At 67.5% G+C, this 23,670-nt stretch overlaps 11 non-coding genes across 11 annotated transcripts; all 11 read left to right on the top strand.

Annotated features, from left to right (window-relative positions):
* The first annotated feature begins 401 nt into the window (after positions 1–401).
* Positions 402–520, top strand: LOC141413089 (5S ribosomal RNA). The gene has a single exon (XR_012437913.1). It is a non-coding gene; the product is annotated as a 5S ribosomal RNA (ribosomal RNA).
* A 2,155-nt stretch (positions 521–2,675) lies between these two features.
* LOC141413078 (5S ribosomal RNA) lies at positions 2,676–2,794 on the top strand. The gene has a single exon (XR_012437904.1). It is a non-coding gene; the product is annotated as a 5S ribosomal RNA (ribosomal RNA).
* A 2,156-nt stretch (positions 2,795–4,950) lies between these two features.
* On the top strand, positions 4,951–5,069 carry LOC141413067 (5S ribosomal RNA). The gene has a single exon (XR_012437901.1). It is a non-coding gene; the product is annotated as a 5S ribosomal RNA (ribosomal RNA).
* Positions 5,070–7,225: 2,156 nt separating this feature from the next.
* Positions 7,226–7,344, top strand: LOC141412801 (5S ribosomal RNA). Its single transcript, XR_012437643.1, has one exon. It is a non-coding gene; the product is annotated as a 5S ribosomal RNA (ribosomal RNA).
* Positions 7,345–9,436: 2,092 nt separating this feature from the next.
* Positions 9,437–9,555, top strand: LOC141412349 (5S ribosomal RNA). Its single transcript, XR_012437188.1, has one exon. It is a non-coding gene; the product is annotated as a 5S ribosomal RNA (ribosomal RNA).
* A 2,141-nt stretch (positions 9,556–11,696) lies between these two features.
* LOC141412583 (5S ribosomal RNA) lies at positions 11,697–11,815 on the top strand. The gene has a single exon (XR_012437425.1). It is a non-coding gene; the product is annotated as a 5S ribosomal RNA (ribosomal RNA).
* A 2,140-nt stretch (positions 11,816–13,955) lies between these two features.
* LOC141412458 (5S ribosomal RNA) lies at positions 13,956–14,074 on the top strand. Its single transcript, XR_012437298.1, has one exon. It is a non-coding gene; the product is annotated as a 5S ribosomal RNA (ribosomal RNA).
* Positions 14,075–16,216: 2,142 nt separating this feature from the next.
* Positions 16,217–16,335, top strand: LOC141413055 (5S ribosomal RNA). Its single transcript, XR_012437890.1, has one exon. It is a non-coding gene; the product is annotated as a 5S ribosomal RNA (ribosomal RNA).
* A 2,157-nt stretch (positions 16,336–18,492) lies between these two features.
* LOC141412757 (5S ribosomal RNA) lies at positions 18,493–18,611 on the top strand. The gene has a single exon (XR_012437599.1). It is a non-coding gene; the product is annotated as a 5S ribosomal RNA (ribosomal RNA).
* Positions 18,612–20,770: 2,159 nt separating this feature from the next.
* LOC141412348 (5S ribosomal RNA) lies at positions 20,771–20,889 on the top strand. Its single transcript, XR_012437187.1, has one exon. It is a non-coding gene; the product is annotated as a 5S ribosomal RNA (ribosomal RNA).
* Positions 20,890–23,028: 2,139 nt separating this feature from the next.
* On the top strand, positions 23,029–23,147 carry LOC141413044 (5S ribosomal RNA). Its single transcript, XR_012437881.1, has one exon. It is a non-coding gene; the product is annotated as a 5S ribosomal RNA (ribosomal RNA).
* Positions 23,148–23,670: the final 523 nt, after the last annotated feature.

Below are 23,670 nucleotides of genomic sequence, written 5' to 3'. Positions count from 1 at the left end.
GAAGGGTCCCCGAGACCTCCGCTGGGAGCCACGCACCCACCCAAGGATACGGCTCCAGGAGGCGACGGAGGAGGGCGGCTGCTTGCCCTGGCCCGAGCTGTGCGTCCCCCGCCTTGGCCACAGCAGTGGACATTCCCAGAAGAACAAGCGCCCGAGAGCACTGAGAAATTTTCCCCCGAGAAAACTTGACCCTCGTCCAGGCAGCAGGACACCTCGGGAAGAAAGCCACCCAGCGGCCACCTGGGCGAGACCGGCTGCCCGAGCAGGCGCGCGGGGCCTCTGGCCGCTGGCCCCGGGCTGCCAGCCCCCACCCGGACTCCCAGCCGTGCCAGGAGAGCAGCGTGGAGACGCACGCCGGGGCCCTCGGCAGGCTCTTGGGGCTCCCGGAGGCGGCGGCTAACGTCTACGGCCATACCACCCTGAACGCGCCCGATCTCGTCTGATCTCGGAAGCTAAGCAGGGTCGGGCCTGGTTAGTACTTGGATGGGAGACCGCCTGGGAATACCGGGTGCTGTAGGCTTTTGCTCCTCCCTCCCTCGCTGCTCCTTTTGTCTTCGGGGACTTCGCCACCACCCCCCCACCACCACCACCACCCCCAGCACCACCACCACCACCACCACAACGACCCACCGTGACCACGACCCCGACCCCGACCGGGCCACCCGCCAGACCCACGCACACCGAATCCTCACAGCTACGTCCCCGAATCCTCTCCCCTCCCCACACTCTCCTGGGGCGCGCGCCCACGACACGGGTCACCAGCGAGGTTGGTCCCAGGCCACGTTGGGGACCGCTCCCCAACTGCCCTCCAGGCGGGCGGGGAGGGACGTGCGGAAGCCATGAGAAAGTGGGTCCTGCACCCCAGCGGGCCCCACAGCGGGACGCGCCACACCTGGGCTCGCCACAAGGTGGTGCACTGGGTCCAGGGCAAGACGCCAGGGGACAGAGAAGCAGGGAGCCTCAGTCGGGTGGTGCTCCACGTCGCGCTCCGTCGCTCAACCCAAGACAGGGCAGCCAGCGCGCGACCTCTACGTGGGATCCCGCCTCCCACGGCAGAGCCTGCGGTCACAGGGACAGAGGGCGCAGGCCGCCAGAGCTCCGGATGCCAGCGGCAGCTCCCCGTCACGCTCAAAGGGAGGGAGGCCCGCCGCTGGCGCCCAATCGCCTGTGCCACCTTCCGGGTCTCAAAGCACTCCTCAGTCAGCTCAAGGACCGGGGCCACCTGGCCTTCGGGGTCACATGGGCTTGGGCACGACGGAAGGGACCGCTTGCCCCCGTGGAACAGACATTCTCCCCGTGGACAACCTCAGGTGCCGGGACCCTCTGCTCCGCCTTGGAAAACCCACCTTCTGCAATGTATGCCCAACGCAATCAGGCCGAGCAGATTGACCCCCTCGGCCCGGCCCCAGTGTGTGATGGGGCTCTGTGCGTGAGGGCTTGCTCTTCCCCACCTACACCAGGCACGGCATCTAACACACACACACACACACACGCACACACACACACACACACCACGCAGAGACACCCAGACCACGCACGCACGCACGGGGACGCACCCTCCTCTCCCCCACCCCACACACGAGCAGCCGAAGGACAAGAGGGTATGGCTGGGGCCTGAGCGGGAACAAGCGAAGCCTTGGTTTGCGGCCCCTCGGCCAACTGCATCAGGATTTTTGTCTGGGCTCGGAGGCCAGAGGATCTCTGCCATTTGCTAGCAGGGCCAGGGATGGCAGGAGGGTGGGTACGGGGCTCAGCCAGGGCCAGTTCTGCTGGCACGATCCTGTAGCACGTGGCCGCGTAGCACGGGGTCGGGTCTGAAGGAGGCCAAGCAGGGGCACAAGACCCAGCAGCGGCACAGGGAAGAGGCCCAGGGCACCCAGGAGCAGACGAGACCCGGGAGTCGTGCGTGCTTGGCGTGGCCGCGGGCCCCGTGACGCCCGAGGACTCGAGTGCTCAGCCCCGTGTAGTGGCCGCGAAGGCCTGCCTGGGAGAAATGCCCCGGGAGGCCGGCAGGAACCCGGGATCGGAAGGGATGTGGAGGGGCCCCGGGTCGGAGGAGATGGCTTTGGCTGTGTTTGGTTTTGTTTCTTCTTCCCAAGATCCCGGGTGTGAAAGGGGCCAGAGGTGAAGTCCTGGGCTGGAAAGCCTCACGATTCAGCCCCGCAGCCCCAGGCCCTGAGTGTGGAGGAGGGCGGAGCGGGTCGGCGAAGGGCGCGGCTGCCGTTTTCCTGATGGGCTGGAGGGGCAGTGGCGCTTTCCGGACGAAGAGGGCCGGAAGGGTCCCCGAGACCTCCGCTGGGAGCCACGCACCCACCCAAGGATACGGCTCCAGGAGGCGACGGAGGAGGGCGGCTGCTTGCCCTGGCCCGAGCTGTGCGTCCCCCGCCTTGGCCACAGCAGTGGACATTCCCAGAAGAACAAGCGCCCGAGAGCACTGCGAAATTTTCCCCCGAGAAAACTTGACCCTCGTCCTGGCAGCAGGACACCTCGGGAAGAAAGCCACCCAGCGGCCACCTGGGCGAGACCGGCTGCCCGAGCAGGCGCGCGGGGCCTCTGGCCGCTGGCCCCGGGCTGCCAGCCCCCACCCGGACTCCCAGCCGTGCCAGGAGAGCAGCGTGGAGACGCACGCCGGGGCCCTCGGCAGGCTCTTGGGGCTCCCGGAGGCGGCGGCTAGCGTCTACGGCCATACCACCCTGAACGCGCCCGATCTCGTCTGATCTCGGAAGCTAAGCAGGGTCGGGCCTGGTTAGTACTTGGATGGGAGACCGCCTGGGAATACCGGGTGCTGTAGGCTTTTGCTCCTCCCTCCCTCGCTGCTCCTTTTGTCTTCGGGGACTTCGCCACCACCCCCCCCACCACCACCACCCCCAGCACCACCACCACCACCACCACAACGACCCACCGTGACCACGACCCCGACCCCGTCCGGGCCACCCGCCAGACCCACGCACACCGAATCCTCACAGCTACGTCCCCGAATCCTCTCCCCTCCCCACACTCTCCTGGGGCACGCGCCCACGACACGGGTCACCAGCGAGTTTGGTCCCAGGCCACGTTGGGGACCGCTCCCCAACTGCCCTCCAGGCGGGCGGGGAGGGACGTGCGGAAGCCATGAGAAAGTGGGTCCTGCACCCCAGCGGGCCCCACAGCGGGACGCGCCACACCTGGGCTCGCCACAAGGTGGTGCACTGGGTCCAGGGCAAGACGCCAGGGGACAGAGAAGCAGGGAGCCTCAGTCGGGTGCTGCTCCACGTCGCGCTCCGTCGCTCAACCCAAGACAGGGCAGCCAGCGCGCGACCTCTACGTGGGATCCCGCCTCTCACGGCAGAGCCTGCGGTCACAGGGACAGAGGGCGCAGGCCGCCAGAGCTCCGGATGCCAGCGGCAGCTTCCCGTCCCGCTCAAAGGGAGGGAGGGCCGCCGCTGGCGCCCAGTCGCCTGTGCCACCCTCCGGGTCTCAAAGCACTCCTCAGTCAGCTCAAGGACCGGGGCCACCTGGCCTTCGGGGTCACATGGGCTTGGGCACGACGGAAGGGACCGCTTGCCCCCGTGGAACAGACATTCTCCCCGTGGACAACCTCAGGTGCCGGGACCCTCTGCTCCGCCTTGGAAAACCCACCTTCTGCAATGTATGCCCAACGCAATCAGGCCGAGCAGATTGACCCCCTCGGCCCGGCCCCAGTGTGTGATGGGGCTCTGTGCGTGAGGGCTTGCTCTTCCCCACCTACACCAGGCATGGCATCTAACACACACACACACACACACACACACACACACACACACACACCACGCAGAGACACCCAGACCACGCACGCACGCACGGGGACGCACCCTCCTCTCCCCCACCCCACACACGAGCAGCCGAAGGACAAGAGGGTATGGCTGGGGCCTGAGCGGGAACAAGCGAAGCCTTGGTTTGCGGCCCCTCGGCCAACTGCATCAGGATTTTTGTCTGGGCTCGGAGGCCAGAGGATCTCTGCCATTTGCTAGCAGGGCCAGGGATGGCAGGAGGGTGGGTACGGGGCTCAGCCAGGGCCAGTTCTGCTGGCACGATCCTGTAGCACGTGGCCGCGTAGCACGGGGCCGGGTCTGAAGGAGGCCAAGCAGGGGCACAAGACCCAGCAGCGGCACAGGGAAGAGGCCCAGGGCACCCAGGAGCAGACGAGACCCGGGAGTCGTGCGTGCTTGGCGTGGCCGCGGGCCCCGTGACGCCCGAGGACTCGAGTGCTCAGCCCCGTGTAGTGGCCGCGAAGGCCTGCCTGGGAGAAACGCCCCGGGAGGCCGGCAGGAACCCGGGATCGGAAGGGATGTGGAGGGGCCCCGGGTCGGAGGAGATGGCTTTGGCTGTGTTTGGTTTTGTTTCTTCTTCCCAAGATCCCGGGTGTGAAAGGGGCCAGAGGTGAAGTCCTGGGCTGGAAAGCCTCACGATTCAGCCCCGCAGCCCAAAGGCCCTGAGTGTGGAGGAGGGCGGAGCGGGTCGGCGAAGGGCGCGGCTGCCGTTTTCCTGATGGGCTGGAGGGGCAGTGGCGCTTTCCGGACGAAGAGGACCGGAAGGGTCCCCGAGACCTCCGCTGGGAGCCACGCACCCATCCAAGGATACGGCTCCAGGAGGCGACGGAGGAGGGCGCCTGCTTGCCCTGGCCCGAGCTGTGCGTCCCCCGCCTTGGCCACAGCAGTGGACATTCCCAGAAGAACAAGCGCCCGAGAGCACTGAGAAATTTTCCCCCGAGAAAACTTGACCCTCGTCCTGGCAGCAGGACACCTCGGGAAGAAAGCCACCCAGCGGCCACCTGGGCGAGACCGGCTGCCCGAGCAGGCGCGCGGGGCCTCTGGCCGCTGGCCCCGGGCTGCCAGCCCCCACCCGGACTCCCAGCCGTGCCAGGAGAGCAGCGTGGAGACGCACGCCGGGGCCCTCGGCAGGCTCTTGGGGCTCCCGGAGGCGGCGGCTAGCGTCTACGGCCATACCACCCTGAACGCGCCCGATCTCGTCTGATCTCGGAAGCTAAGCAGGGTCGGGCCTGGTTAGTACTTGGATGGGAGACCGCCTGGGAATACCGGGTGCTGTAGGCTTTTGCTCCTCCCTCCCTCGCTGCTCCTTTTGTCTTCGGGGACTTCGCCACCACCCCCCCCACCACCACCACCCCCAGCACCACCACCACCACCACCACAACGACCCACCGTGACCACGACCCCGACCCCGTCCGGGCCACCCGCCAGACCCACGCACACCGAATCCTCACAGCTACGTCCCCGAATCCTCTCCCCTCCCCACACTCTCCTGGGGCACGCGCCCACGACACGGGTCACCAGCGAGTTTGGTCCCAGGCCACGTTGGGGACCGCTCCCCAACTGCCCTCCAGGCGGGCGGGGAGGGACGTGCGGAAGCCATGAGAAAGTGGGTCCTGCACCCCAGCGGGCCCCACAGCGGGACGCGCCACACCTGGGCTCGCCACAAGGTGGTGCACTGGGTCCAGGGCAAGACGCCAGGGGACAGAGAAGCAGGGAGCCTCAGTCGGGTGCTGCTCCACGTCGCGCTCCGTCGCTCAACCCAAGACAGGGCAGCCAGCGCGCGACCTCTACGTGGGATCCCGCCTCTCACGGCAGAGCCTGCGGTCACAGGGACAGAGGGCGCAGGCCGCCAGAGCTCCGGATGCCAGCGGCAGCTTCCCGTCCCGCTCAAAGGGAGGGAGGGCCGCCGCTGGCGCCCAGTCGCCTGTGCCACCCTCCGGGTCTCAAAGCACTCCTCAGTCAGCTCAAGGACCGGGGCCACCTGGCCTTCGGGGTCACATGGGCTTGGGCACGACGGAAGGGACCGCTTGCCCCCGTGGAACAGACATTCTCCCCGTGGACAACCTCAGGTGCCGGGACCCTCTGCTCCGCCTTGGAAAACCCACCTTCTGCAATGTATGCCCAACGCAATCAGGCCGAGCAGATTGACCCCCTCGGCCCGGCCCCAGTGTGTGATGGGGCTCTGTGCGTGAGGGCTTGCTCTTCCCCACCTACACCAGGCATGGCATCTAACACACACACACACACACACACACACACACACACACACACACCACGCAGAGACACCCAGACCACGCACGCACGCACGGGGACGCACCCTCCTCTCCCCCACCCCACACACGAGCAGCCGAAGGACAAGAGGGTATGGCTGGGGCCTGAGCGGGAACAAGCGAAGCCTTGGTTTGCGGCCCCTCGGCCAACTGCATCAGGATTTTTGTCTGGGCTCGGAGGCCAGAGGATCTCTGCCATTTGCTAGCAGGGCCAGGGATGGCAGGAGGGTGGGTACGGGGCTCAGCCAGGGCCAGTTCTGCTGGCACGATCCTGTAGCACGTGGCCGCGTAGCACGGGGCCGGGTCTGAAGGAGGCCAAGCAGGGGCACAAGACCCAGCAGCGGCACAGGGAAGAGGCCCAGGGCACCCAGGAGCAGACGAGACCCGGGAGTCGTGCGTGCTTGGCGTGGCCGCGGGCCCCGTGACGCCCGAGGACTCGAGTGCTCAGCCCCGTGTAGTGGCCGCGAAGGCCTGCCTGGGAGAAACGCCCCGGGAGGCCGGCAGGAACCCGGGATCGGAAGGGATGTGGAGGGGCCCCGGGTCGGAGGAGATGGCTTTGGCTGTGTTTGGTTTTGTTTCTTCTTCCCAAGATCCCGGGTGTGAAAGGGGCCAGAGGTGAAGTCCTGGGCTGGAAAGCCTCACGATTCAGCCCCGCAGCCCAAAGGCCCTGAGTGTGGAGGAGGGCGGAGCGGGTCGGCGAAGGGCGCGGCTGCCGTTTTCCTGATGGGCTGGAGGGGCAGTGGCGCTTTCCGGACGAAGAGGACCGGAAGGGTCCCCGAGACCTCCGCTGGGAGCCACGCACCCATCCAAGGATACGGCTCCAGGAGGCGACGGAGGAGGGCGCCTGCTTGCCCTGGCCCGAGCTGTGCGTCCCCCGCCTTGGCCACAGCAGTGGACATTCCCAGAAGAACAAGCGCCCGAGAGCACTGAGAAATTTTCCCCCGAGAAAACTTGACCCTCGTCCTGGCAGCAGGACACCTCGGGAAGAAAGCCACCCAGCGGCCACCTGGGCGAGACCGGCTGCCCGAGCAGGCGCGCGGGGCCTCTGGCCGCTGGCCCCGGGCTGCCAGCCCCCACCCGGACTCCCAGCCGTGCCAGGAGAGCAGCGTGGAGACGCACGCCGGGGCCCTCGGCAGGCTCTTGGGGCTCCCGGAGGCGGCGGCTAACGTCTACGGCCATACCACCCTGAACGCGCCCGATCTCGTCTGATCTCGGAAGCTAAGCAGGGTCGGGCCTGGTTAGTACTTGGATGGGAGACGGCCTGGGAATACCGGGTGCTGTAGGCTTTTGCTCCTCCCTCCCTCGCTGCTCCTTTTGTCTTCGGGGACTTCGCCACCACCCCCCCACCACCACCACCACCCCCAGCACCACCACCACCACCACCACAACGACCCACCGTGACCACGACCCCGACCCCGACCGGGCCACCCGCCAGACCCACGCACACCGAATCCTCACAGCTACGTCCCCGAATCCTCTCCCCTCCCCACACTCTCCTGGGGCGCGCGCCCACGACACGGGTCACCAGCGAGGTTGGTCCCAGGCCACGTTGGGGACCGCTCCCCAACTGCCCTCCAGGCGGGCGGGGAGGGACGTGCGGAAGCCATGAGAAAGTGGGTCCTGCACCCCAGCGGGCCCCACAGCGGGACGCGCCACACCTGGGCTCGCCACAAGGTGGTGCACTGGGTCCAGGGCAAGACGCCAGGGGACAGAGAAGCAGGGAGCCTCAGTCGGGTGCTGCTCCACGTCGCGCTCCGTCGCTCAACCCAAGACAGGGCAGCCAGCGCGCGACCTCTACGTGGGATCCCGCCTCCCACGGCAGAGCCTGCGGTCACAGGGACAGAGGGCGCAGGCCACCAGAGCTCCGGATGCCAGCGGCAGCTCCCCGTCCCGCTCAAAGGGAGGGAGGGCCGCCGCTGGCGCCCAGTCGCATGTGCCACCCTCCGGGTCTCAAAGCACTCCTCAGTCAGCTCAAGGACCTGGGCCACCTGGCCTTCGGGGTCACATGGGCTTGGGCACGACGGAAGGGACCGCTTGCCCCCGTGGAACAGACATTCTCCCCGTGGACAACCTCAGGTGCCGGGACCCTCTGCTCCGCCTTGGAAAACCCACCTTCTGCAATGTATGCCCAACGCAATCAGGCCGAGCAGATTGACCCCCTCGGCCCGGCCCCAGTGTGTGATGGGGCTCTGTGCGTGAGGCCTTGCTCTTCCCCACCTACACCAGGCACGGCATCTAACACACACACACACACACACACACACACACACACACACCACGCAGAGACACCCAGACCACGCACGCACGCACGGGGACGCACCCTCCTCTCCCCCACCCCACACACGAGCAGCCGAAGGACAAGAGGGTATGGCTGGGGCCTGAGCGGGAACATGCGAAGCCTTGGTTTGCGGCCCCTCGGCCAACTGCATCAGGATTTTTGTCTGGGCTCGGAGGCCAGAGGATCTCTGCCATTTGCTAGCAGGGCCAGGGATGGCAGGAGGGTGGGTACGGGGCTCAGCCAGGGCCAGTTCTGCTGGCACGATCCTGTAGCACGTGGCCGCGTAGCACGGGGTCGGGTCTGAAGGAGGCCAAGCAGGGGCACAAGACGCAGCAGCGGCACAGGGAAGAGGCCCAGGGCACCCAGGAGCAGACGAGACCCGGGAGTCGTGCGTGCTTGGCGTGGCCGCGGGCCCCGTGATGCCCGAGGACTCGAGTGCTCAGCCCCGTGTAGTGGCCGCGAAGGCCTGCCTGGGAGAAACACCCCGGGAGGCCGGCAGGAACCCGGGATCGGAAGGGATGTGGAGGGGCCCCGGGTCGGAGGAGATGGCTTTGGCTGTGTTTGGTTTTGTTTCTTCTTCCCAAGATCCCGGGTGGGAAAGGGGCCAGAGGTGAAGTCCTGGGCGGGAAAGCCTCATGATTCAGCCCCGCAGCCCCAGGCCCTGAGTGTGGAGGAGGGCGGAGCGGACGAAGAGGACCGGAAGGGTCCCCGAGACCTCCGCTGGGAGCCACGCACCCATCCAAGGATACGGCTCCAGGAGGCGACGGAGGAGGGCGGCTGCTTGCCCTGGCCCGAGCTGTGCGTCCCCCGCCTTGGCCACAGCAGTGGACATTCCCAGAAGAACAAGCGCCCGAGAGCACTGAGAAATTTTCCCCCGAGAAAACTTGACCCTCATCCTGGCAGCAGGACACCTCGGGAAGAAAGCCACCCAGCGGCCACCTGGGCGAGACCGGCTGCCCGAGCAGGCGCGCGGGGCCTCTGGCCGCTGGCCCCGGGCTGCCAGCCCCCACCCGGACTCCCAGCCGTGCAAAGAGAGCAGCGTGGAGATGCACGCCGGGGCCCTCGGCAGGCTCTTGGGGCTCCCGGAGGCGGCGGCTAGCGTCTACGGCCATACCACCCTGAACGCGCCCGATCTCGTCTGATCTCGGAAGCTAAGCAGGGTCGGGCCTGGTTAGTACTTGGATGGGGGACCGCCTGGGAATACCGGGTGCTGTAGGCTTTTGCTCCTCCCTCCCTCGCTGCTCCTTTTGTCTTCGGGGACTTCGCCACCACCCCCCCCCCCACCACCACCACCCCCAGCACCACCACCACCACCACCACCACAACGACCCACCGTGACCACGACCCCGACCCCGTCCGGGCCACCCGCCAGACCCACGCACACCGAATCCTCACAGCTACGTCCCCGAATCCTCTCCCCTCCCCACACTCTCCTGGGGCGCACGCCCGCGACACGGGTCACCAGCGAGGTTGGTCCCAGGCCACGTTGGGGACCGCTCCCCAACTGCCCTCCAGGCTGGCGGGGAGGGACGTGCGGAAGCCATGAGAAAGTGGGTCCTGCACCCCAGCGGGCCCCACAGCGGGACGCGCCACACCTGGGCTCGCCACAAGGTGGTGCACTGGGTCCTGGGCAAGACGCCAGGGGACAGAGAAGCAGGGAGCCTCAGTCGGGTGCTGCTCCACGTCGCGCTCCGTCGCTCAACCCAAGACAGGGCAGCCAGCGCGGGACCTCTACGTGGGATCCCGCCTCCCACGGCAGAGCCTGCGGTCACAGGGACAGAGGGCGCAGGCCGCCAGAGCTCCGGATGCCAGCGGCAGCTCCCAGTCCCGCTCAAAGGGAGGGAGGGCCGCCGCTGGCGCCCAGTCGCCTGTGCCACCCTCCGGGTCTCAAAGCACTCCTCAGTCAGCTCAAGGACCGGGGCCACCTGGCCTTCGGGGTCACATGGGCTTGGGCACGACGGAAGGGACCGCTTGCCCCCGTGGAACAGACATTCTCCCCGTGGACAACCTCAGGTGCCGGGACCCTCTGCTCCGCCTTGGAAAACCCAACTTCTGCAATGTATGCCCAACGCAATCAGGCCGAGCAGATTGACCCCCTCGGCCCGTCCCCAGTGTGTGATGGGGCTCTGTGCGTGAGGGCTTGCTCTTCCCCACCTACACCAGGCACGGCATCTAACACACACACACACACACACACCACGCAGAGACACCCAGACCACGCACGCACGCACGGGGACGCACCCTCCTCTCCCCCACCCCACACACGAGCAGCCGAAGGACAAGAGGGTATGGCTGGGGCCTGAGCGGGAACAAGCGAAGCCTTGGTTTGCGGCCCCTCGGCCAACTGCATCAGGATTTTTGTCTGGGCTCGGAGGCCAGAGGATCTCTGCCATTTGCTAGCAGGGCCAGGGATGGCAGGAGGGTGGGTACGGGGCTCAGCCAGGGCCAGTTCTGCTGGCACGATCCTGTAGCACGTGGCCGCGTAGCACGGGGTCGGGTCTGAAGGAGGCCAAGCAGGGGCACAAGACCCAGCAGCGGCACAGGGAAGAGGCCCAGGGCACCCAGGAGCAGACGAGACCCGGGAGTCGTGCGTGCTTGGCGTGGCCGCGGGCCCCGTGACGCCCGAGGACTCGAGTGCTCAGCCCCGTGTAGTGTCCGCGAAGGCCTGCCTGGGAGAAACGCCCCGGGAGGCAGGCAGGAACCCGGGATCGGAAGGGATGTGGAGGGGCCCCGGGTCGGAGGAGATGGCTTTGGCTGTGTTTGGTTTTGTTTCTTCTTCCCAAGATCCCGGGTGTGAAAGGGGCCAGAGGTGAAGTCCTGGGCTGGAAAGCCTCACGATTCAGCCCCGCAGCCCCAGGCCCTGAGTGTGGAGGAGGGCGGAGCGGGTCGGCGAAGGGCGCGGCTGCCGTTTTCCTGATGGGCTGGAGGGGCAGTGGCGCTTTCCGGACGAAGAGGGCCGGAAGGGTCCCCGAGACCTCCGCTGGGAGCCACGCACCCACCCAAGGATACGGCTCCAGGAGGCGACGGAGGAGGGCAGCTGCTTGCCCTGGCCCGAGCTGTGCGTCCCCCGCCTTGGCCACAGCAGTGGACATTCCCAGAAGAACAAGTGCCCGAGAGCACTGAGAAATTTTCCCCCGAGAAAACTTGACCCTCGTCCTGGCAGCAGGACACCTCGGGAAGAAAGCCACCCAGCGGCCACCTGGGCGAGACCGGCTGCCCGAGCAGGCGCGCGGGGCCTCTGGCCGCTGGCCCCGGGCTGCCAGCCCCCACCCGGACTACCAGCCGTGCCAGGAGAGCAGCGTGGAGACGCACGCCGGGGCCCTCGGCAGGCTCTTGGGGCTCCCGGAGGCGGCGGCTAGCGTCTACGGCCATACCACCCTGAACGCGCCTGATCTCGTCTGATCTCGGAAGCTAAGCAGGGTCGGGCCTGGTTAGTACTTGGATGGGAGACCGCCTGGGAATACCGGGTGCTGTAGGCTTTTGCTCCTCCCTCCCTCGCTGCTCCTTTTGTCTTCGGGGACTTCGCCACCACCCCCCCACCACCACCACCACCCCCAGCACCACCACCACCACCACCACAACGACCCACCGTGACCACGACCCCGACACCGTCCGGGCCACCCGCCAGACCCACGCACACCGAATCCTCACAGCTACGTCCCCGAATCCTCTCCCCTCCCCACACTCTCCTGGGGCGCGCGCCCGCGACACGGGTCACCAGCGAGGTTGGTCCCAGGCCACGTTGGGGACCGCTCCCCAACTGCCCTCCAGGCGGGCGGGGAGGGACGTGCGGAAGCCATGAGAAAGTGGGTCCTGCACCCCAGCGGGCCCCACAGCGGGACGCGCCACACCTGGGCTCGCCACAAGGTGGTGCACTGGGTCCAGGGCAAGACGCCAGGGGACAGAGAAGCAGGGAGCCTCAGTCGGGTGCTGCTCCACGTCGCGCTCCGTCGCTCAACCCAAGACAGGGCAGCCAGCGCGCGACCTCTACGTGGGATCCCGCCTCCCACGGCAGAGCCTGCGGTCACAGGGACAGAGGGCGCAGGCCGCCAGAGCTCCGGATGCCAGCGGCAGCTCCCCGTCCCGCTCAAAGGGAGGGAGGGCCGCCGCTGGCGCCCAGTCGCCTGTGCCACCCTCCGGGACTCAAAGCACTCCTCAGTCAGCTCAAGGACCGGGGCCACCTGGCCTTCGGGGTCACATGGGCTTGGGCACGACGGAAGGGACCGCTTGCCCCCGTGGAACAGACATTCTCCCCGTGGACAACCTCAGGTGCCGGGACCCTCTGCTCCGCCTTGGAAAACCCACCTTCTGCAATGTATGCCCAACGCAATCAGGCCGAGCAGATTGACCCAATCGCCCGGCCCCAGTGTGTGATGGGGCTCTGTGCGTGAGGGCTTGCTCTTCCCCACCTACACCAGGCACGGCATCTAACACACACACACACACACACACACACCAGGCAGAGACACCCAGACCACGCACGCACGCACGGGGATGCACCCTCCTCTCCCCCACCCCACACACGAGCAGCCGAAGGACAAGAGGGTATGGCTGGGGCCTGAGCGGGAACAAGCGAAGCCTTGGTTTGCGGCCCCTCGGCCAACTGCATCAGGATTTTTGTCTGGGCTCGGAGGCCAGAGGATCTCTGCCATTTGCTAGCAGGGCCAGGGATGGCAGGAGAGTGGGTACGGGGCTCAGCCAGGGCCAGTTCTGCTGGCACGATCCTGTAGCACGTGGCCACGTAGCACGGGGCCGGGTCTGAAGGAGGCCAAGCAGGGGCACAAGACCCAGCAGCGGCACAGGGAAGAGGCCCAGGGCACCCAGGAGCAGACGAGACCCGGGAGTCGTGCGTGCTTGGCGTGGCCGCGGGCCCCGTGACGCCCGAGGACTCGAGTGCTCAGCCCCGTGTAGTGGCCGCGAAGGCCTGCCTGGGAGAAACGCCCCGGGAGGCCGGCAGGAACCCGGGATCGGAAGGGATGTGGAGGGGCCCCGGGTCGGAGGAGATGGCTTTGGCTGTGTTTGGTTTTGTTTCTTCTTCCCAAGATCCCGGGTGTGAAAGGGGCCAGAGGTGAAGTCCTGGGCTGGAAAGCCTCACGATTCAGCCCCGCAGCCCCAGGCCCTGAGTGTGGAGGAGGGCGGAGCGGGTCGGCGAAGGGCGCGGCTGCCGTTTTCCTGATGGGCTGGAGGGGCAGTGGCGCTTTCCGGACGAAGAGGACCGGAAGGGTCCCCGAGACCTCCGCTGGGAGCCACGCACCCACCCAAGGATACGGCTCCAGGAGGCGACGGAGGAGGGTGGCTGCTTGCCCTGGCCCGAGCTGTGCGTCCCCCGCCTTGGCCACAGCAGTGGACATTCCCAGAAGAACAAGCGCCCGAGAGCACTGAGAAATTTTCCCCCGAGAAAACTTGACCCTCGTCCTGGCAGCAGGACACCTCGGGAAGAAAGCCACCCAGCGGCCACCTGGGCGAGACCGGCTGCCCGAGCAGGCACGCGGGGCCTCTGGCCGCTGGCCCCGGGCTGCCAGCCCCCACCCGGACTCCCAGCCGTGCCAGGAGAGCAGCGTGGAGACGCACGCCGGGGCCCTCGGCAGGCTCTTGGGGCTCCCGGAGGCGGCGGCTAGCGTCTACGGCCATACCACCCTGAACGCGCCCGATCTCGTCTGATCTCGGAAGCTAAGCAGGGTCGGGCCTGGTTAGTACTTGGATGGGAGACCGCCTGGGAGTACCGGGTGCTGTAGGCTTTTGCTCCTCCCTCCCTCGCTGCTCCTTTTGTCTTCGGGGACTTCGCCACCACCCCCCCCACCACCACCACCACCCCCAGCACCACCACCACCACCACCACCACAACGACCCACCGTGACCACGACCCCGACCCCGTCCGGGCCATCCGCCAGACCCACGCACATCGAATCCTCACAGCTACGTCCCCGAATCCTCTCCCCTCCCCACACTCTCCTGGGGCGCGCGCCCGCGACACGGGTCACCAGCGAGGTTGGTCCCAGGCCACGTTGGGGACCGCTCCCCAACTGCCCTCCAGGCGGGCGGGGAGGGACGTGCGGAAGCCATGAGAAAGTGGGTCCTGCACCCCAGCGGGCAGCACAGCGGGACGCGCCACACCTGGGCTCGCCACAAGGTGGTGCACTGGGTCCAGGGCAAGACGCCAGGGGACAGAGAAGCAGGGAGCCTCAGTCGGGTGCTGCTCCACGTCGCGCTCCGTCGCTCAACCCAAGACAGGGCAGCCAGCGCGCGACCTCTACGTGGGATCCCGCCTCCCACGGCAGAGCCTGCGGTCACAGGGACAGAGGGCGCAGGCCGCCAGAGCTCCGGATGCCAGCGGCAGCTCCCCGTCCCGCTCAAAGGGAGGGAGGGCCGCCGCTGGCGCCCAGTCGCCTGTGCCACCCTCCGGGTCTCAAAGCACTCCTCAGTCAGCTCAAGGACCGGGGCCACCTGGCCTTCGGGGTCACATGGGCTTGGGCACGACGGAAGGGACCGCTTGCCCCCGTGGAACAGACATTCTCCCGGTGGACAACCTCAGGTGCCGGGACCCTCTGCTCCGCCTTGGAAAACCCACCTTCTGCAATGTATGCCCAACGCAATCAGGCCGAGCAGATTGACCCCCTCGCCCGGCCCCAGTGTGTGATGGGGCTCTGTGCGTGAGGGCTTGCTCTTCCCCACCTACACCAGGCACGGCATCTAACACACACACACACACACACACACCACGCAGAGACACCCAGACCACGCACGCACGCACGGGGATGCACCCTCCTCTCCCCCACCCCACACACGAGCAGCCGAAGGACAAGAGGGTATGGCTGGGGCCTGAGCGGGAACAAGTGAAGCCTTGGTTTGCGGCCCCTCGGCCAACTGCATCAGGATTTTTGTCTGGGCTCGGAGGCCAGAGGATCTCTGCCATTTGCTAGCAGGGCCAGGGATGGCAGGAGGGTGTGTACGGGGCTCAGCCAGGGCCAGTTCTGCTGGCACGATCCTGTAGCACGTGGCCGCGTAGCACGGGGCCGGGTCTGAAGGAGGCCAAGCAGGGGCACAAGACCCAGCAGCGGCACAGGGAAGAGGCCCAGGGCACCCAGGAGCAGACGAGACCCGGGAGTCGTGCGTGCTTGGCGTGGCCGCGGGCCCCGTGACGCCCGAGGACTCGAGTGCTCAGCCCCGTGTAGTGGCCGCGAAGGCCTGCCTGGGAGAAACGCCCCGGGAGGCCGGCAGGAACCCGGGATCGGAAGGGATGTGGAGGGGCCCCGGGTCGGAGGAGATGGCTTTGGCTGTGTTTGGTTTTGTTTCTTCTTCCCAAGATCCCGGGTGGGAAAGGGGCCAGAGGTGAAGTCCTGGGCTGGAAAGCCTCACGATTCAGCCCCGCAGCCCCAGGCCCTGAGTGTGGAGGAGGGCGGAGCGGGTCGGCGAAGGGCGCGGCTACCGTTTTCCTGATGGGCTGGAGGGGCAGTGGCGCTTTCCGGACGAAGAGGACCGGAAGGGTCCCCGAGACCTCCGCTGGGAGCCACGCACCCATCCAAGGATACGGCTCCAGGAGGCGACGGAGGAGGGCGCCTGCTTGCCCTGGCCCGAGCTGTGCGTCCCCCGCCTTGGCCACAGCAGTGGACATTCCCAGAAGAACAAGCGCCCGAGAGCACTGAGAAATTTTCCCCCGAGAAAACTTGACCCTCGTCCTGGCAGCAGGACACCTCGGGAAGAAAGCCACCCAGCAGCCACCTGGGCGAGACCGGCTGCCCGAGCAGGCGCGCGGGGCCTCTGGCCGCTGGCCCCGGGCTGCCAGCCCCCACCCGGACTCCCAGCCGTGCCAGGAGAGCAGCGTGGAGACGCACGCCGGGGCCCTCGGCAGGCTCTTGGGGCTCCCGGAGGCGGCGGCTAACGTCTACGGCCATACCACCCTGAACGCGCCCGATCTCGTCTGATCTCGGAAGCTAAGCAGGGTCGGGCCTGGTTAGTACTTGGATGGGAGACCGCCTGGGAATACCGGGTGCTGTAGGCTTTTGCTCCTCCCTCCCTCGCTGCTCCTTTTGTCTTCGGGGACTTCGCCACCACCCCCCCACCACCACCACCACCCCCAGCACCACCACCACCACCACCACAACGACCCACCGTGACCACGACCCCGACCCCGACCGGGCCACCCGCCAGACCCACGCACACCGAATCCTCACAGCTACGTCCCCGAATCCTCTCCCCTCCCCACACTCTCCTGGGGCGCGCGCCCACGACACGGGTCACCAGCGAGGTTGGTCCCAGGCCACGTTGGGGACCGCTCCCCAACTGCCCTCCAGGCGGGCGGGGAGGGACGTGCGGAAGCCATGAGAAAGTGGGTCCTGCACCCCAGCGGGCCCCACAGCGGGACGCGCCACACCTGGGCTCGCCACAAGGTGGTGCACTGGGTCCAGGGCAAGACGCCAGGGGACAGAGAATCAGGGAGCCTCAGTCGGGTGCTGCTCCACGTCGCGCTCCGTCGCTCAACCCAAGACAGGGCAGCCAGCGCGCGACCTCTACGTGGGATCCCGCCTCCCACGGCAGAGCCTGCGGTCACAGGGACAGAGGGCGCAGGCCACCAGAGCTCCGGATGCCAGCGGCAGCTCCCCGTCCCGCTCAAAGGGAGGGAGGGCCGCCGCTGGCGCCCAGTCGCCTGTGCCACCCTCCGGGTCTCAAAGCACTCCTCAGTCAGCTCAAGGACCGGGGCCACCTGGCCTTCGGGGTCACATGGGCTTGGGCACGACGGAAGGGACCGCTTGCCCCCGTGGAACAGACATTCTCCCCGTGGACAACCTCAGGTGCCGGGACCCTCTGCTCCGCCTTGGAAAACCCACCTTCTGCAATGTATGCCCAACGCAATCAGGCCGAGCAGATTGACCCCCTCGGCCCGGCCCCAGTGTGTGATGGGGCTCTGTGCGTGAGGGCTTGCTCTTCCCCACCTACACCAGGCACGGCATCTAACACACACACACACACACACACGCACACACACACACACACACCACGCAGAGACACCCAGACCACGCACGCACGCACGGGGACGCACCCTCCTCTCCCCCACCCCACACACGAGCAGCCGAAGGACAAGAGGGTATGGCTGGGGCCTGAGCGGGAACAAGCGAAGCCTTGGTTTGCGGCCCCTCGGCTAACTGCATCAGGATTTTTGTCTGGGCTCGGAGGCCAGAGGATCTCTGCCATTTGCTAGCAGGGCCAGGGATTGCAGGAGGGTGGCTACGAGGCTCAGCCAGGGCCAGTTCTGCTGGCACGATCCTGTAGCACGTGGCCGCGTAGCACGGGGCCGGGTCTGAAGGAGGCCAAGCAGGGGCACAAGACCCAGCAGCGGCACAGGGAAGAGGCCCAGGGCAACCAGGAGCAGACGAGACCCGGGAGTCGTGCGTGCTTGGCGTGGCCGCGGGCCCCGTGACGCCCGAGGACTCGAGTGCTCAGCCCCGTGTAGTGGCCGCGAAGGCCTGCCTGGGAGAAACGCCCGGGGAGGCCGGCAGGAACCCGGGATCGGAAGGGATGTGGAGGGGCCCCGGGTCGGAGGAGATGGCTTTGGCTGTGTTTGGTTTTGTTTCTTCTTCCCAAGATCCCGGGTGTGAAAGGGGCCAGAGGTGAAGTCCTGGGCTGGAAAGCCTCAGGATTCAGCCCCGCAGCCCCAGGCCCTGAGTGTGGAGGAGGGCGGAGCGGGTCGGCGAAGGGCGCGGCTGCCGTTTTCCTGATGGGCTGGAGGGGCAGTGGCGCTTTCCGGACGAAGAGGACCGGAAGGGTCCCCGAGACCTCCGCTGGGAGCCACGCACCCACCCAAGGTTACGGCTCCAGGAGGCGACGGAGGAGGGCGGCTGCTTGCCCTGGCCCGAGCTGTGCGTCCACCGCCTTGGCCACAGTAGTGAACATTCCCAGAAGAACAAGCGCCCGAGAGCACTGAGAAATTTTCCCCCGAGAAAACTTGACCCTCGTCCTGGCAGCAGGACACCTCGGGAAGAAAGCCACCCAGCGGCCACCTGGGCGAGACCGGCTGCCCGAGCAGGCGCGCGGGGCCTCTGGCCGCTGGCCCCGGGCTGCCAGCCACCACCCGGACTCCCAGCCGTGCCAGGAGAGCAGCGTGGAGACGCACGCCGGGGCCCTCGGCAGGCTCTTGGGGCTCCCGGAGGCGGCGGCTAGCGTCTACGGCCATACCACCCTGAACGCGCCCGATCTCGTCTGATCTCGGAAGCTAAGGAGGGTCGGGCCTGGTTAGTACTTGGATGGGAGACCGCCTGGGAATACCGGGTGCTGTAGGCTTTTGCTCCTCCCTCCCTCGCTGCTCCTTTTGTCTTCGGGGACTTCGCCACCACCCCCCCCCACCACCACCACCCCCAGCACCACCACCACCACCACCACCACAACAACCCACCGTGACCACGACCCCGACCCCGTCCGGGCCACCCGCCAGACCCACGCACACCGAATCCTCACAGCTACGTCCCCGAATCCTCTCCCCTCCCCACACTCTCCTGGGGCGCGCGCCCGCGACACGGGTCACCAGCGAGGTTGGTCCCAGGCCATGTTGGGGACCGCTCCCCAACTGCCCTCCAGGCGGGCGGGGAGGGACGTGCGGAAGCCATGAGAAAGTGGGTCCTGCACCCCAGCGGGCCGCACAGCGGGACGCGCCACACCTGGGCTCGCCACAAGGTGGTGCACTGGGTCCAGGGCAAGACGCCAGGGGACAGAGAAGCAGGGAGCCTCAGTCGGGTGCTGCTCCACGTCGCACTCTGTCGCTCAACCCAAGACAGGGCAGCCAGCGCGCGACCTCTACGTGGGATCCCGCCTCCCACGGCAGAGCCTGCGGTCACAGGGACAGAGGGCGCAGGCCGCCAGAGCTCCGGATGCCAGCGGCAGCTCCCCGTCCCGCTCAAAGGGAGGGAGGGCCGCTGCTGGCGCCCAGTCGCCTGTGCCACCCTCCGGGTCTCAAAGCACTCCTCAGTCAGCTCAACGACCGGGGCCACCTGGCCTTCGGGGTCACATGGGCTTGGGCACGACGGAAGGGACCGCTTGCCCCCGTGGAACAGACATTCTCCCCGTGGACAACCTCAGGTGCCGGGACCCTCTGCTCCGCCTTGGAAAACCCACCTTCTGCAATGTATGCCCAACGCAATCAGGCCGAGCAGATTGACCCCCTCGGCCCGGCCCCAGTGTGTGATGGGGCTCTGTGCGTGAGGGCTTGCTCTTCCCCACCTACACCAGGCACGGCATCTAACACACACACACACACACACACACACACACACACACACACACCACGCAGAGACACCCAGACCACGCACGCACGCACGGGGACGCACCCTCCTCTCCTCCACCCCACACACGAGCAGCCGAAGGACAAGAGGGTATGGCTGGGGCCTGAGCGGGAACAAGCGAAGCCTTGGTTTGCGGCCCCTCGGCCAACTGCATCAGGATTTTTGTCTGGGCTCGGAGGCCAGAGGATCTCTGCCATTTGCTAGCAGGGCCAGGGATGGCAGGAGGGTTGGTACGGGGCTCAGACAGGGCCAGTTCTGCTGGCACGATCCTGTAGCACGTGTCCGCGTAGCACGGGGCCGGGTCTGAAGGAGGCCAAGCAGGGGCACAAGACCCAGCAGCGGCACAGGGAAGAGGCCCAGGGCACCCAGGAGCAGACGAGACCCGGGAGTCGTGCGTGCTTGGCGTGGCCGCGGGCCCCGTGACGCCCGAGGACTCGAGTGCTCAGCCCCGTGTAGTGGCCGCGAAGGCCTGCCTGGGAGAAACGCCCCGGGAGGCCGGCAGGAACCCGGGATCGGAAGGGATGTGGAGGGGCCCCGGGTCGGAGGAGATGGCTTTGGCTGTGTTTGGTTTTGTTTCTTCTTCCCAAGATCCCGGGTGTGAAAGGGGCCAGAGGTGAAGTCCTGGGCTGGAAAGCCTCACGATTCAGCCCCGCAGCCCCAGGCCCTGAGTGTGGAGGAGGGCGGAGCGGGTCGGCGAAGGGCGCGGCTGCCGTTTTCCTGATGGGCTGGAGGGGCAGTGGCGCTTTCCGGACGAAGAGGGCCGGAAGGGTCCCCGAGACCTCCGCTGGGAGCCACGCACCCACCCAAGGATACGGCTCCAGGAGGCGACGGAGGAGGGCGGCTGCTTGCCCTGGCCCGAGCTGTGCGTCCCCCGCCTTGGCCACAGCAGTGGACATTCCCAGAAGAACAAGCGCCCGAGAGCACTGAGAAATTTTCCCCCGAGAAAACTTGACCCTCGTCCTGGCAGCAGGACACCTCGGGAAGAAAGCCACCCAGCGGCCACCTGGGCGAGACCGGCTGCCCGAGCAGGTGCGCGGGGCCTCTGGCCGCTGGCCCCGGGCTGCCAGCCCCCACCCGGACTCCCAGCCGTGCAAAGAGAGCAGCGTGGAGATGCACGCCGGGGCCCTCGGCAGGCTCTTGGGGCTCCCGGAGGCGGCGGCTAGCGTCTACGGCCATACCACCCTGAACGCGCCCGATCTCGTCTGATCTCGGAAGCTAAGCAGGGTCGGGCCTGGTTAGTACTTGGATGGGGGACCGCCTGGGAATACCGGGTGCTGTAGGCTTTTGCTCCTCCCTCCCTCGCTGCTCCTTTTGTCTTCGGGGACTTCGCCACCACCCCCCACCACCACCACCACCCCAGCACCACCACCACCACCACCACAACGACCCACCGTGACCACGACCCCGACCCCGTCCGGGCCACCCGCCAGACCCACGCACACCGAATCCTCACAGCTACGTCCCCGAATCCTCTCCCCTCCCGACACTCTCCTGGGGCACGCGCCCGCGACACGGGTCACCAGCGAGGTTGGTCCCAGGCCACGTTGGGGACCGCTCCCCAACTTCCCTCCAGGCGGGCGGGGAGGGACGTGCGGAAGCCATGAGAAAGTGGGTCCTGCACCCCAGCGGTCCCCACAGCGGGAAGCGCCACACCTGGGCTCGCCACAAGGTGGTGCACTGGGTCCAGGGCAAGACGCCAGGGGACCGAGAAGCAGGGAGCCTCAGTCGGGTGCTGCTCCACGTCGCGCTCCGTCGCTCAACCCAAGACAGGGCAGCCAGCGCGCGACCTCTACGTGGGATCCCGCCTCCCACGGCAGAGCCTGCGGTCACAGGGACAGAGGGCGCAGGCCGCCAGAGCTCCGGATGCCAGCGGCAGCTCCCCGTCCCGCTCAAAGGGAGGGAGGGCCGCCGCTGGCGCCCAGTCGCCTGTGCCACCCTCCGGGTCTCAAAGCACTCCTCAGTCAGCTCAAGGACCGGAGCCACCTGGCCTTCGGGGTCACATGGGCTTGGGCACGACGGAAGGGAACGCTTGCCCCCGTGGAACAGACATTCTCCCCGTGGACAACCTCAGGTGCCGGGACCCTCTGCTCCGCCTTGGAAAACCCACCTTCTGCAATGTATGCCCAACGCAATCAGGCCGAGCAGATTGACCCCCTCGGCCCGGCCCCAGTGTGTGATGGGGCTCTGTGCGTGAGGGCTTGCTCTTCCCCACCTACACCAGGCACGGCATCTAACACACACACACACACACACACACACCACGCAGAGACACCCAGACCACGCACGCACGCACGGGGACGCACCCTCCTCTCCCCCACACCACACACGAGCAGCCGAAGGACAAGAGGGTATGGCTGGGGCCTGAGCGGGAACAAGCGAAGCCTTGGTTTGCGGCCCCTCGGCCAACTGCATCAGGATTTTTGTCTGGGCTCGGAGGCCAGAGGATCTCTGCCATTTGCTAGCAGGGCCAGGGATGGCAGGAGGGTGGGTACGGGGCTCAGCCAGGGCCAGTTCTGCTGGCACGATCCTGTAGCACGTGGCCGCGTAGCACGGGGCCGGGTCTGAAGGAGGCCAAGCAGGGGCACAAGACCCAGCAGCGGCACAGGGAAGAGGCCCAGGGCACCCAGGAGCAGACGAGACCCGGGAGTCGTGCGTGCTTGGCGTGGCCGCGGGCCCCGTGACGCCCGAGGACTCGAGTGCTCAGCCCCGTGTAGTGGCCGCGAAGGCCTGCCTGGGAGAAACGCCCCGGGAGGCCGGCAGGAACCCGGGATCGGAAGGGATGTGGAGGGGCCCCGGGTCGGAGGAGATGGCTTTGGCTGTGTTTGGTTTTGTTTCTTCTTCCCAAGATCCCGGGTGTGAAAGGGGCCAGAGGTGAAGTCCTGGGCTGGAAAGCCTCACGATTCAGCCCCGCAGCCCCAGGCCCTGAGTGTGGAGGAGGGCGGAGCGGGTCGGCGAAGGGCGCGGCTGCCGTTTTCCTGATGGGCTGGAGGGGCAGTGGCGCTTTCCGGACGAAGAGGGCCGGAAGGGTCCCCGAGACCTCCGCTGGGAGCCACGCACCCACCCAAGGATACGGCTCCAGGAGGCGACGGAGGAGGGCGGCTGCTTGCCCTGGCCCGAGCTGTGCGTCCCCCGCCTTGGCCACAGCAGTGGACATTCCCAGAAGAACAAGCGCCCGAGAGCACTGAGAAATTTTCCCCCGAGAAAACTTGACCCTCGTCCAGGCAGCAGGACACCTCGGGAAGAAAGCCACCCAGCGGCCACCTGGGCGAGACCGGCTGCCCGAGCAGGCGCGCGGGGCCTCTGGCCGCTGGCCCCGGGCTGCCAGCCCCCACCCGGACTCCCAGCCGTGCCAGGAGAGCAGCGTGGAGACGCACGCCGGGGCCCTCGGCAGGCTCTTGGGGCTCCCGGAGGCGGCGGCTAACGTCTACGGCCATACCACCCTGAACGCGCCCGATCTCGTCTGATCTCGGAAGCTAAGCAGGGTCGGGCCTGGTTAGTACTTGGATGGGAGACCGCCTGGGAATACCGGGTGCTGTAGGCTTTTGCTCCTCCCTCCCTCGCTGCTCCTTTTGTCTTCGGGGACTTCGCCACCACCCCCCCACCACCACCACCACCCCCAGCACCACCACCACCACCACCACAACGACCCACCGTGACCACGACCCCGACCCCGACCGGGCCACCCGCCAGACCCACGCACACCGAATCCTCACAGCTACGTCCACGAATCCTCTCCCCTCCCCACACTCTCCTGGGGCGCGCGCCCACGACACGGGTCACCAGCGAGGTTGGTCCCAGGCCACGTTGGGGACCGCTCCCCAACTGCCCTCCAGGCGGGCGGGGAGGGACGTGCGGAAGCCATGAGAAAGTGGGTCCTGCACCCCAGCGGGCCCCACAGCGGGACGCGCCACACCTGGGCTCGCCACAAGGTGGTGCACTGGGTCCAGGGCAAGACGCCAGGGGACAGAGAAGCAGGGAGCCTCAGTCGGGTGGTGCTCCACGTCGCGCTCCGTCGCTCAACCCAAGACAGGGCAGCCAGCGCGCGACCTCTACGTGGGATCCCG

This window comes from Castor canadensis, chromosome 10 (assembly GCF_047511655.1).
Source record: "Castor canadensis chromosome 10, mCasCan1.hap1v2, whole genome shotgun sequence".
Taxonomy (NCBI): Eukaryota; Metazoa; Chordata; class Mammalia; order Rodentia; family Castoridae; genus Castor; species Castor canadensis.
The sequence above is the reverse complement of the archived record's forward strand: the minus strand, read 5'-3'. Positions and strand labels throughout refer to the sequence as shown.